Source organism: Lactuca sativa, chromosome 6 (assembly GCF_002870075.4).
Source record: "Lactuca sativa cultivar Salinas chromosome 6, Lsat_Salinas_v11, whole genome shotgun sequence".
Taxonomy (NCBI): Eukaryota; Viridiplantae; Streptophyta; class Magnoliopsida; order Asterales; family Asteraceae; genus Lactuca; species Lactuca sativa.
The window spans coordinates 134,427,529-134,441,285 of record NC_056628.2 but is presented as its reverse complement, the minus strand read 5'-3'; positions in this window follow the sequence as shown (position 1 = coordinate 134,441,285).

Below are 13,757 nucleotides of genomic sequence, written 5' to 3'. Positions count from 1 at the left end.
GATGACAAACGTAAATGCTCGGCCGGGCTAGGGCTAGTTTGATTTGTTCAATTAGTCAGTCGTCATAAATCAGAAATCGAGAAGTAGTACAAATAGAATGATTAGAAATCATATCTCATATGATATATAGAATGGAGGAATATATGATCCCTTATCTAAGGACACGCGTATTTGATATGATCAGAGTTGACAGCGGCTTTGGAAAGCTACGATTGCAGATCGGGATCCGAAGTCATATGCAGAATAGTTGTTAGACTTATCCAAGTGGGAGACTGTTGGATTAGTGTCTAAGTCCATAACTATTTTGGTATGTACTTGACCCGATGGTGCATGGTCCTTTTGGGTTGCCTTCACCAAAGCAACTTGATTGGAGAAATGAATAAAGAGAGAGAGGATAATATGATTTATTGATATGTTATAAGAATAATATATTAAAGGAGAAATCATATTTGTTTAATTAATATTGGTCAATAATTAATTAAGAATTAATTTTGTGATCAAGTGTAATTAATTAAACTAGAGGGGCTGAATTGTGATTATGTGATAGTTACAAAATAAGGTAAGAATTATCTTATAAGTATGGTGAACGAATTTAAGGTTAAAAAGCCTTAGAATTCGAGTATGATAAGGATTCAAGGATTATCTTATTGGTTGCTTAATGGATAATCAACTAGATAAGGATAATGACTGAAACCCTATCTCTACACCTATATAAACAACCCCAAGGTCATGAATTCGGGTATCCCTTCCCAAGAGGTCCCAAATACGAATTCTAACCTCCCTCCTCTCTCCTTATACCTTCTCCACTTGCTTATGGTGTTTGTAAGCCATTAGAGGAGTGACACTTGTGACTCTCTGCTTTCCAAGGTCAATTCAAGGAGGAATTGGATTGTTATTGCTATATAACAATCAAGGTATGTTCTTAAACCTATTTACATGTGAATTCTGATTTCTATATGCTAGCATTAGGGTTCAAAGTCTTGGATTCAAAGTATGTACAATAGAGAAACCTAGATCCAAGCTTTAGGGTTTGTATGAGCACATAGAATGTCTTATGCACAAAACCCATCATCTTGAACATATAAATCCAACAATCTTCTACTTGAACTAGATTCATTATGGATTGATATAGACACTAGTTGGCGTCTACCAAAGGGCTAGAGCCCCTAACAACATACAAAGGGTGCAATAGAAAAACTTAAAATTTCAACGCGACTTTTCTTTATTTCTTTTCTTAATTAAGAAATTCCTAGTTAGACTTTGTTTCCTGCAACCAAGCTTTTCCTTTCCGAAATCGAGAAAGAGCACTCCTAAAAGCAACCGTTCTCTTATTCTATTATACGAGACCCTCGCCATGGGTGATACAATTCCAAGAGACAAAAGCATATTCGATTAGCTACTTAGGATGAACCACATGGAGGCGATCTCGAACATCAAAAAGATATATATATATATATATATATATATATATATAATTTAAAAAAGACAGAAGACCTTCCTAAGATAGATGGAGAACTCACCCTCTCTCCTATAAATCTTGTTTACACGAGCTTTAGTAAGCCTATCATGTAACATCTCCGGTAAACAAGCTATAAAAGATGAATATCGCTCTCTCTAGCTAACCTGGAAAAAGTCTACCTTTGTGGAGCTAGAGTCGAAGCTCCTTCCTTTCTTCCTCCCTTGTTCTATTACCCTAAGGCCTCCTCGGTCTTCTTGGACTTGGTTTCTGTCTGATTTAACCCGCACGGAAGAAAGGACTCACTAAGCCGGGATCACTAACTAAGACTAATCTAATATGAATTAAATAGAAAAGACTAATATAATATATAATAGAAAAGAACTGTCTTTTCTGTATACTTTCCCCGGCTCCACTGCTACCGCGGGCTTTACGCAATCGATCGTATTATATAGATATCCCTTCAACACAACATAGGTCATCGAAAGGATCTCGGAGACCCACTAAAGCACGAAAGCGATATTGGGGTTGATTTTCCATACGAACATGCTTGGAATATTTTAAAAGATGACTCATATTTTTAAATTATATATTTTGTTATTTATAGGTTAAATAATTACATACTATGTCTAAATGACTGTATGATATTTCTAAATTATGTTTTTTTTTGTTTGTAATATGTAAAAAATAATATGGCAATAACAATTTTCTTTAGTCATTCCAAATCGATAACAAACATAATTAATTACGATAAAAATAAATATTCGGTTACATAGGATTAAAACGACCATCAATGAGTCTGGTATTTCCCATTTAGATTGAGGGGGAACAAAATTCACATTTTGCATCTGGTATGTACATCAAAACACATTAACCCAATAATATATCTGAACAATATGGTCTAATTCTTGATGTTTGAATTACGTGATGTCGCAATAACAAGACTACACACAATACTAAGACTGCTCCATTTCATAGATGAACATGTGTGGCGGTTGAGATCTACAACACAAGTTATTTTAAAATTAAAAACTTGGAAAATATCGGGCGGGTCTTTGTTGTCTGCCACTAAACAGACTTATGCATCTTCCTTTGAAGCACCATCTCTGCATACGAGGTGAGTATGCCGGTCAACCTCCTTAAAAAATAAAAATGATAATTTATGCTAATTTTACAACTAAACAATAATTCAATATTTAATAGTGTTTACCCCACCCCACCCACCCCATGTGATTGTGTTGAACAAATATATGTTGGATGTACTCACAGATTACCTCAATAAGCGTTATTATCAGTACATTATGCTTATTCATCGATAACACCATGATGAATTCTAGAATATCAATGTTGATTACATTCCAACGGATGTTAGGGAAATAGGGCTTTGTCCATTTTGCATAACCGATGTTTGCAAGCACCTCACATGCATCCGGGGTTAGCCGATTGAATGTTTGTTGAAAATCAGTCATTATATATGATTGGCATGTACCAGAACAAAGCTTTTAATGTTCTGTTTTGACCAACTCTTGTATGCATATACATTGCTACACTCTTACAACAATACTCATGATAAGAACCATGAAATACTTGACCTAGATAAAAAGTAATGACATCATCCCTATTGATTATGAAGGATACTTCCCTAGCCTCCCTAAGAGTTTCCTTCAACCTCATCAGAACTAGGTACAAAAGTTGACATTTTTTGCCACGCTCAGACCAAATGTTATAAGCAAAGTCTAGTTGTTTCCATCCATAACAACTGCTATAAACATTATATGGAGGTAGTCCCCTCTTAGATGAACAATACCTATAAAGATGATAGACAACAAACAACCTATGAATGCATGATGCTGTATTTTTTGGGAAAACAAAACAATTAGTTATAAAAACATTATCAATTCTAATAAAAACGTAAAATATGAAACAAAATTATTTTACCACACATCCAATAGCTACAAAACAGAGTTGGAAACGATCAACAACATTGGTTTTGATGTTCATGTAACTATGAGGGTTCGTCCGTCCAAGGTTGTGTATGTAAACATACAAGTTGGTAAAGCTTTCTTCGTGGTTGTTGTTTGAAAAACTCATCTTCAAGTAGTTATAATAGAGAATTATAGATGATCCGATGTAAGTGAATAACTAAATAGAATACCATATGTTATATAGAAAAGAAATACCTAGTTTTTTGGTGTCTGGAATATGTGTCTGTGACTCTAAAATGCTAGTTCCACTTGTACGGTTTTGACTACCGTGCTTCAGATTTGACTTTGTAAGCTCGTAACGTACAATATCAAATTCCATAATCAAAACTACACCTAGAACCAAATACTTCGTAGTGTCCTATTCTAGAGAAAATGATTATTCTTCTAAAATTTATAAAAATTGGTTATTATTAATAAAATACTTATGAGAAATCTCTGGAAAAGTCCCAATATTTTACCCTAGTTTACAAAAAAGTTCCAAACTAAAATTTGTTTATGAAAAAGTCCTAATTACCGGTAAAAATGACGATTTGACCCTATTTCCCCGGTTTACCGGTTTCATTACTTAACCGGTTTTAAAAAAGGGAAAACTGCAATAAAGTCCCTACATATTGGCCTCATAATCGATTTAGTCTCTATATTTATTTTTTATTCAATTAAGTCCCAAATACCGGTAATCGTATTCAATTTAACCCTTTGACCCGGTCAACAGGTCATCCAACTTTCAAAAATTACATTTTTGGCCCAGATTTCAAATTTTTTTACAAATTTGGTCCAAAATTTATACTTTTGGCCCAAGTTTTAAATTTTGTAGCAAATTTAGTCCAAACATTATCCTTTTTGCCCAAATTTTAGAATTTTATTATGAATTCATCCTAACTTTAGTTTTTTTTACAACTTTTTTTCTCAAATTTTTTTTCTAATATGTTTTTTCTTTATAAAATCATATTAATACAAAAAAAAACGTATTTTCACATAAAAATCTTATATTTTCTATATAAAAACTTTTTTTAAAAACTTTTTTGTAAATGAAATATCTAGTTCTAAAAATATATATTTATTAAGTATATAAATATATATACAAATTCGTTTTTATAAAAAAATGTATACAAAAACTTATTTTACAAAAAAAATGTACACAAACACCTATCACCTTTATATATATATATATATATATATATATATATATATATATATATATATATATATATACATATATATATATATAGGTGTGTATCTATATTTTTTTTACAAAATCGTGTTTGTTTAATTTGTTTTTTTTTTTTATAAAAACGTGTTTGAATAATTCTTTATATAATACGTGTTTGTATACATTTTATAAAATCGTGTTTGTATACATTTCATAAAAACGTGTTTAAATAATTTTTTATATAATACGTGTTTGTATATATTTTATAAAATCGTGTTTCTATACATTTGATAAAAATATACGAACACGTATTATATAAAAAATTATTAAAATAAGTTTTTATAAAAAAATGTAAACAAACACGATTTTATAAAAAAAATATAGATAAAATAGGTTTTTGTATACATTTTTTTTATAAAAACGGATTTGTATATATTTATATACTTATTAAATATTTATTTTTATAACTAGATATTCATATAAAAAAAAGTTTTTATATAGAAAATATAAACTTTTTAAGTGAAAATACGTTTTTTTTTTGTATAAGTATGATTTTATAAAGAAAAAACATATTATAAACAATTCTTTGAGAAAAAAAAGTTGTAAAAAAAACTAAAGTTAGGATGAATTCATAATCAAATTCTAAAATTTGGGCAAAAAGGGTAAAGTTTGGACCAAATTTGTAACAAAATTTAAAATTTGGGCCAAAAGTGTAAATTTTGGACCAAATTTGTAATAAATTTTGAAATCTGGGCCAAAAATATAATTTTTGAAATTGGATGACCTGTTGACCGGGTCAAAGGGTTAAATTGAATACGATTACCGGTATTTGGGACTTAATTGAATAAAAAAAATATATAGAGGCTAAATCGATTATGAGGCCAATATATAAAGACTTTATTGCAGTTTTCCCTTTAAAAAAAATTCCATTATTTTACCATAATTTACGAATAAGTCTCAAATTATTATAAAATAATAGGACTTTAATTAAAATAATGGTAAAATAATGGGATTTTAATGTTTCCGGGTAAGTAATGAAACCGGTAAACGAAGAAAATAGGCCAACTCGTCATTTTTACCAGATTTTGGGACTTTTTCATAAACCAATTTTAGTTTAGGATTTTTTTGTAAATTAGGGTAAAATATTGGGATTTTTCCGGAGATTTCCCAAATACTTATTTATACGTATCAGGTTTAATTTACTCATTTTCCACTTTTTTTAACGTCAACAAAGATATGTATTAAAAAATGAAAAGCTAATGGGAAACTAACAAAGATACAAAAAGATTCGAATTACAAAACAGAGAGTTATTCAATGAGAAAAGGAATTATAACACTCCATATACTCCAAAATCTTCAAACTCCCCCAAATGTAATACCGGCAATTGTTAGCAAGATATAGTTGTAAATGTCGCTTTTTGCCAGCTTACTGCCAACATTTTTTATATATAATTGTTCAAACCTTAAAAAAAGCGTGTTGCACTAAAAGAAGAATGATGTTCTAAACTTTTTATCTTTTGAAAAGTTATCCAAATTGCCTTCATATACTTTAATTACTTTAATGCAAGAAAAAAAAAACCACAACAATTAAACAAGAGTATATTCATCGACTGTACCAAATAATTGAATGTCTCGATGTTGACCATATATGAGAAGTGATGATTATGTTCGAGTTGGTAAGACAATTTATGTATTTCTAATTAAATGATGATTTGCATTTCGAGTATTTTAATAGCATTATATCTTATTATGGATCGTGCATTTTTTTATAAGATCGCATTTGCTTAATTAGTTTTAATATGTGTTATGATATAATGAAAAATCGTTAATTATGTATGTTAAACTATAAATATCATTTCTCTAGTTTATAAGATTTTATTACATTTGTTAAAAATCATTTAAATTCTTACTACTAAATATTCTAGAATAATATCTAAATCAAGTTGTGTGTACAGTAGAACTAATTGGTCGTTGGTAGCGGCAGGGCCGGCCCCAAGATTTTAGAGACCCTATGCGATTTAACGAAAAATAGGCCCTAAAATTTGAAATATCTCAAAATTAGCAAAAAAATTTACATTTTAATTTTTTTATTGCAAATACATAAAATTAAAATTTCATTCAAAATAATACACAAAAAAGAAATTGGTTTCTACTTGAAAACTCTCATCCTCCTAATATTTGTTGAAATAAATTTCTCAATAACATCTTCATATGTAACTTTGTCCAACATGTTACGCTCAATCGTTATCAAAGCCGATCCATTAAGTCGTTCTTGAGTTATTGTAGATCGTAAATAGGACTTCAAAATCTTCAATTTTGAAAAACTTTGTTCTGCAGATGCAACAGTAACAGGAATAGTCAACATAATTTTATAAGCAATAGATGTAATATGAAAACAATCAACACGTTTTAAAAAGTTTAAAATATCAATTGCTGTTATTTTTTCTTTGGGAAAGAGATGTAGAAGTAATTTTTAACTCAACATACAAATCATTTCCATCAATATCCGATTGCTCATCTTTCTTGAGTGAAGTTTCAAGAGACTTACAACAAGATTTTAGGGTTATATCATCTAATGAATGTAGTTTTTCTGAATTAAACAAAAACCCAAATAATTTATCATATTGTTGATATTGTTCAAACATTGTAGTTAAAGAAGTAATTGTTTGATCAACAATATAAATAAAATATTTAACCCTAAATTTCTCTTGTGCGGATTGTGAAACACTACAAGATGTATGAGATGAAATCTCATCAAAATGTTTTTTTATTTTAGGTTCACGTTTTTTAGAAAATATTCCATTTCCAAGGCAATATCTTTTGCGGTTTCTAAAGCATTTAAAAAACCATTTTCTCTATATTCTTTAAAAAACGAAATCAACCCCTTTATTTTTTCTGTAGCAACATCAATAAGCATATCTTTTGATTGCAATTGTTTGCTAACTAAATTAACAGTATTTAACATTTCATACCAAATTACTAAAGCCAATATAAACTCAAAGTTACCAAGTTCATTTTTTGCTAAATATTTAGCTTCACTTGTTATTTTTGGATAATTATCATTTTTGGCTACTTGAAGTAAAGCCTTTTGTATGTCAAAAATTTGAAATCTTATAGCTTTAACACTATCATCGCGACTCTCCCACCGAGTGGATGACAAAGATTTAGGAGTTGGCCCTTTCACATTATCTTTTAAAATTTGTCATCTCTTAGTGAAATTTGCAAAAATTGTATAGATACGTTGTATTGTTCCAAAAAAAATACTTTTAGCTTTACCACAAGTATTAACCATATCACACAAAGTTAAGTTCAAACTATGACAACCACAAAGAGTATAAAAAGCTCTAGAATTTATATCTAAAAGCTTTTTTTTGCACTCCTTAATGTTTTCTTTTCAGATTTGATCCATTATCATAACCTTGTCCACGCACATTATTATTGTCAAGATCAAACAAATTCAATTCATTATATAAAACATCAAAAAGTCCTTGGCCGGTTATATCATTTACATCTAAAAACCCTAAAAAGGATTCTTCAATGCAAACAACATTTGACGAAACATCCACATATCTTAAAATTATAGTCATTTGCTCTTGGTGACTTATATCGGGAGTACAATCAAATATTATAGAAAAATATTTTGCATTTTTTATCTTTCTAATAATCATAGATTTTATTTCCGAAGAAAGCAAAATTATTAATTCATTTTGTATCCTATGCCCAAGATAATATTTATGGATACCAATTTCATTTGTAGTACGTTGTATATGCTCATAAGAAACCATGTCAAATTCAGCCAACATTTCAAATAAGCCTAAGAAATTTCCATTGTTATCTTCATATATTTTCTCATTAGTACCACGAAAAGCAAGATTATGTTTAGCAAGAAATTTCACAATAGAGACAATTCTCAACAAAACTTGTCTCCAATGAACTTTTTTTTTTCTAATTGTTTTTGAGCCGCATTATCAGTAGTTTTATTTTTTTGTAATTTTAAACGCAAATCATACCAAGTATTTATATTTTTAACATGTTCCATACTAGTTTCATGCTCTTTAATTGTAGTGTTAAGATGTATCCAATCTCTAAAACCCTCATTTGCTAATTGACCCTTTCCACACCCTTTTCGAAAAAAATTACAACAAAAACAAAAAAATTTATCAATTTTTTTTAGAATAAACAAGTCAATCTCTATCATATTTTCCCCATTTGGTAAAGTTTTAGTATAATATGTTGTAGAAAATCTTCTTAAATACTTATCTTTAGGACCTTTTATAATGGATAAATCTTTTTTAGAACCTTTGAATGCCAATATATTTATCATATTAGAATCAAGAACATCCCAATTTTTTTGGATCAAATATATCAAAAGTGTGAAAATTAACATTAAAATCAACATCAACATTAAGTAGGGATGAGCATGGGTCGGTTTGGGTCGGTTTTGACCTAAAACCGAACCCAACCCAATAAAATCAGTTTTCAAAAAAATAAAAACCGAACCATGAACCCAAACCGTCGGTTCGTTTTGTCGGTTTTCAGTTTCTTCATGGGTCGGTTCCGGGTTTAAACCCGAACCCAATGATAATCCCAATTAAACTGATTTGAGGCTTAATAGAGGTTAACGATTCCTTATATTAAGGGTGAAACATGCGCAACTTTCATACACCCATCGATGTGGGATAGATCAAATTGCAAATTAAAATATAAAACTTAGGGAAAACTTTGGCAAGCAGCAAGATTCGAACCCTTGACATCATGATCAAAGGGAAGGCTCTCAACCGCTGGGCCAAGAGCGTGTTTGTATATCTAATTCGCGCCTCAGATATATATATATTCTTATGATTACATATAAAAAAACATGGCACTCAACCATTGAGTCGGTTTCTCGGGTTGGGTGGGTCGGTTTCTAAGCAAAAACCGAAACCGAACCCGACTTTTCGGTTTTTAAAAATTTGAAACCCTAACCGTCGGTTTTGCTTCGGTTTCGGTTTCGTCGGTTTTGATCGGTTTCCCGGTTTCTTGGTTCGGGTTTGCTCACCCCTAACATTAATATTATCATTAACATCAACATTATCATTAGCATTATCATTAACATCAACATCAACATAATCATTATCATCAAGATTATCTTCATTAACGGTTTGTGTTTCATTTTCAAACTTATCCATAAAACCTGCTTGAGTTTTATTATCTTCTTCAATTTTTTGTTTCTTTTACGTTTTTCATATCCAGATGCATATTTTTTTAATCAAGGAGACATTGTAAATTATAGAAAAGAAAGAAACGACCTTATTTGCGAATTCAGATTTGTAGATTTCTTCTTGGTTCTAGATTTTTCACACTTCAAATCACCAACAGAAGATATCAAAACTGTAAATAAAAATCAGAATCCAAATAAGAAATCAAATAGCATATCAAAAAAGAAAAATTACAAAAATCATATTAGATAATAATTAAAGAACAAAGGTATCATTATCAAGAAAAAAAAAGACAATCATATTCATATGATATCATAAATCCGAAAATTACCTTATGATTTTGACACTTCGAATCATAAACAATGTTATGCTAAAAAAAATCAAAAAAATCTGCAATCTAAGATCAAAATGTAGTTCTTAGTCCTTAAAAATACTAAGTTATTAGAAACATAAAATCAGAATTTATGATTTTTCAGAAATGAAAAAGTAGAAAAAATAAAAAATTTGAAAGGAGAATTTACCTCAATTCATTATTCCTTGACCCTTGTTCCTTCTTATTTATAGAAACTGATATTGATGGTTCTGAATTTCGGAATTTGATCAAAAAAAAAATTGATCAAAAATTATTCAATTAGAAAATAAGAAACCATGAAAAACAAAACTAAAGTTTAAAGTTACATTTGATTTCGAAACCCCAAGGCTCAAGCATGTAAGAATTTGAAGCTTTTGATTTTGAAATTTGATGATTCTTAATTCGAAATTTGAAGCTTGATAGTTCTGAACTTTTGAGACTCAGTGAAGAAGAAGAGGATTAGAAGAAATAGAAGTAAGAATAGAGTGAAATCGTTGACTGTTATCACTGAAGAAGAAGAAGAAACAAAATTAAGAATTGAAATCGTGTCTTTAATATTGGAATAGAAACGATTAAATAGATATTACCATTCCTCCTGCTCCTGCAATGATGTTTCCTATTACCCATGTATGCGTTAATCGTTATCAATAAAGAAGATTAGAAGAAACCGAAGCGTTTTTCTGTTTCCCGAAAATTCATTCCCACTCCTGCTTCTAGTTGGCGTTCCTTCTTCTAGCTGGCGAATAATAAAAAATAACCTAATTCTTTTGCTTTTGGACCGAATGAACCTAGTCTAGAAGAATTACTAAATAATTTTTGGGCCCAAAATTTTTTTGGGCTCTGTTCTTGGGCACTGGTTGAACCTCCATTCGGTCAGTACCGGTTAGCGGATAAAATAAAAAATGGACATGTAGCTTTTATTTATATATGAATGGTTGATAAAAATAGATGAAAACATATAAACTTACATATAAAGACTCTTTTGTAAAATATAAAATATAAACATAATTTTAAAAGGGGTAATTAAGTCAATTTACAAAATCATAAAAAAGTTTTTTTTAAATGCTAATTGAAAGCTAAAAACTAGAAAAGCTCGTACTCCGATTGTTTCAAACTATTAATTTAAATAATATTCAGTTGTTTCGAAATGATTGTGAATATGGCCTCAAAGTTTATGATGTGATTTGACATTTGTCTCAATAGTGTATGATATATACCTAACATTTTATATTAAATGAGATGTATTTTAGATATTTTTTCTTCTTATACTAATAAAAGAGTAGTTTTTTTGTTATGTGTCACCATATTATGTGTCCTAAGTAATTTTATGTCATTTGTCAACCTATTGATTCTTCGTTTTAAAATTTAAAATTTATATTTTTCACTATAAGTACATTAACTTAATAACATTAGAAATAAAAATAAAATAAAATAAATATAAATTATAAGGTAATATAATTTCAAGTATTTATTTGAATTAACGATTAGAATTTTATATAACTAAAAGATATCTCTTAATTAATAGTTTATTTGAAATAATTGATTAATAATTTTAGGTCTCTATTATGAAAGTTTAAATAATTTTGTAACTGTAGTTCTCACATATTATAAACTAATTTTAATCAATAAATATACTGGAAAACACATAAAATATGACCTATTATTGATCAATTAGCAAAAACGCTATGTATTCTATTATTTTTTTTTCTGGTAAAAACCATTCCCTTTAAAATATCGTTTGCAATCCTCCATTATTCATTCAATGGTTGTAAATTTGTGACATGGTATATTCTTTTTAAAAATTAATAACATGGAAAGTACAACAAAACAAAACATGTCCTATTACAATAACTAAAAAAAACGGGAATATGATTTATTAAGGTAATTAATTTTTTGATATGTTCATATCTGGGTAACTATCTTTTTTTTTTTTTTGTATATATATCTAGGTAACAAACTTGTTGGAAGTATTCACATATGACCATTATGACCTGTTATGGCAGGTTAAATCCTAGATGTGAATGTTTTAACAAGTTCGTTACCTAGATGTGTACAAAAAAATAGTTACCCAAATATGAACAAAACGAAAAGTAAAAATTAAATTACACGAATGGTCCCTATGGTTTGGGGGAATTTATGTTTTTGATTCTTAACTTATTTTTTTAACTTGGATGGTCCCTACTGTTTATTTTTGTTGTGCGTTTGGTCATCTCTTACCTAAAAAGACTATTGTGTCAGTATTAATTTATTTTTTAATTAATTTTCTTATTTATGTATTTATTTTTTACATATTTAAAAAAATTAATAGACCACACATATTTATATCTCTTCGGATGATCCCTACTGTTTATTTTTAATTAATTTTTTTTTTTAACTCGGATGGTCCCTACTGTTTAGTTTTTTACGTGTTTGGTCTCTGTCTTATCTAAAAATACTATTTTCCATTATTAATTTTTTAATTAATTTTCTTATTTATGTATTTATTTTTTATATATTAAAAAAAATTAATATACCCCACATATCTATATTTTCTCACCGTTAACCTGAAACCACATTTGAGAAATTTAATTTAGGTCTTACTGGTCACCATCTCATCTCTCATCCTCCCAAACTTTTATTTCTTTTCTATCTTTAGTAACATCGACGTCTTCACCATCCTTTTTTTTGGTACTTCAACTCTGGCGAACCAACACCATAACCTACTGTCTCTTCATCTTTAGTGGGTTGTGGTGTTGATTCGACAAAGCTGAATGACCAAAAAAAAAGTGATGATGAAGACGTCGATATCACTAAAGATGGAAAATAAATAGTAGTTGAGAATGATGAGAGATGGATGGTGAGGAGATACATATATGTGGGGTCTACTAATTTTTCTTAAATATATAAAGCATAAGTACATAAACAAGAAAACTAATTAAAAAAATAAATTCATAAGGGCACAATAGTCTTTTTAGGTAAGACAGAGACCAAGCTCGTAACAAAATTAAACAGTAGAGACCATCCGAGTTAAAAAATAAATTAATTAGAAAATAAACAGTAGAGATCATCCGATGAGATAAAAATATGTGTGGTCTATTATTTTTTTTAAATATGTAAAAAATAAATACATAAATAAGAAAATTAATTAAAAAATAAATTAATAAGGGCACAATAGTCTTTTTAGGTATGACATGGACCAAACGTGCAACAAAAATAAACAGTAGGGACCATTCAAGTTAAAAAATAAGTTAGGGACAAAAAACATAAATTCCCCCAAACTACAAGGACCATTCGTGTAAATTAATTTTTACTTTTGGTTTTGTTCATATTTGGGTAACTATTTTTTTTATACACATGTAGATAACGAACTTGTTGAAAGCGTTCACATCTAGGATTTAATCTACTATAGCAGGTCATAATGGTCATATGTGAATACTTCCAACAAGTCTATGTACAAAAAAATGATAGTTACCCAGATATAAACATACCGAAAGTTATATGACGTATTATTGATCAATTAGCAAAAACGCTATGTATTCTATTATTTATTTATTTATTTTTTTGGTAAAAACCATTCCATTTAAAATATCGTTTGTAATCCTCCATTATTCCTTGTAAATTGACATTCAATGGTTGT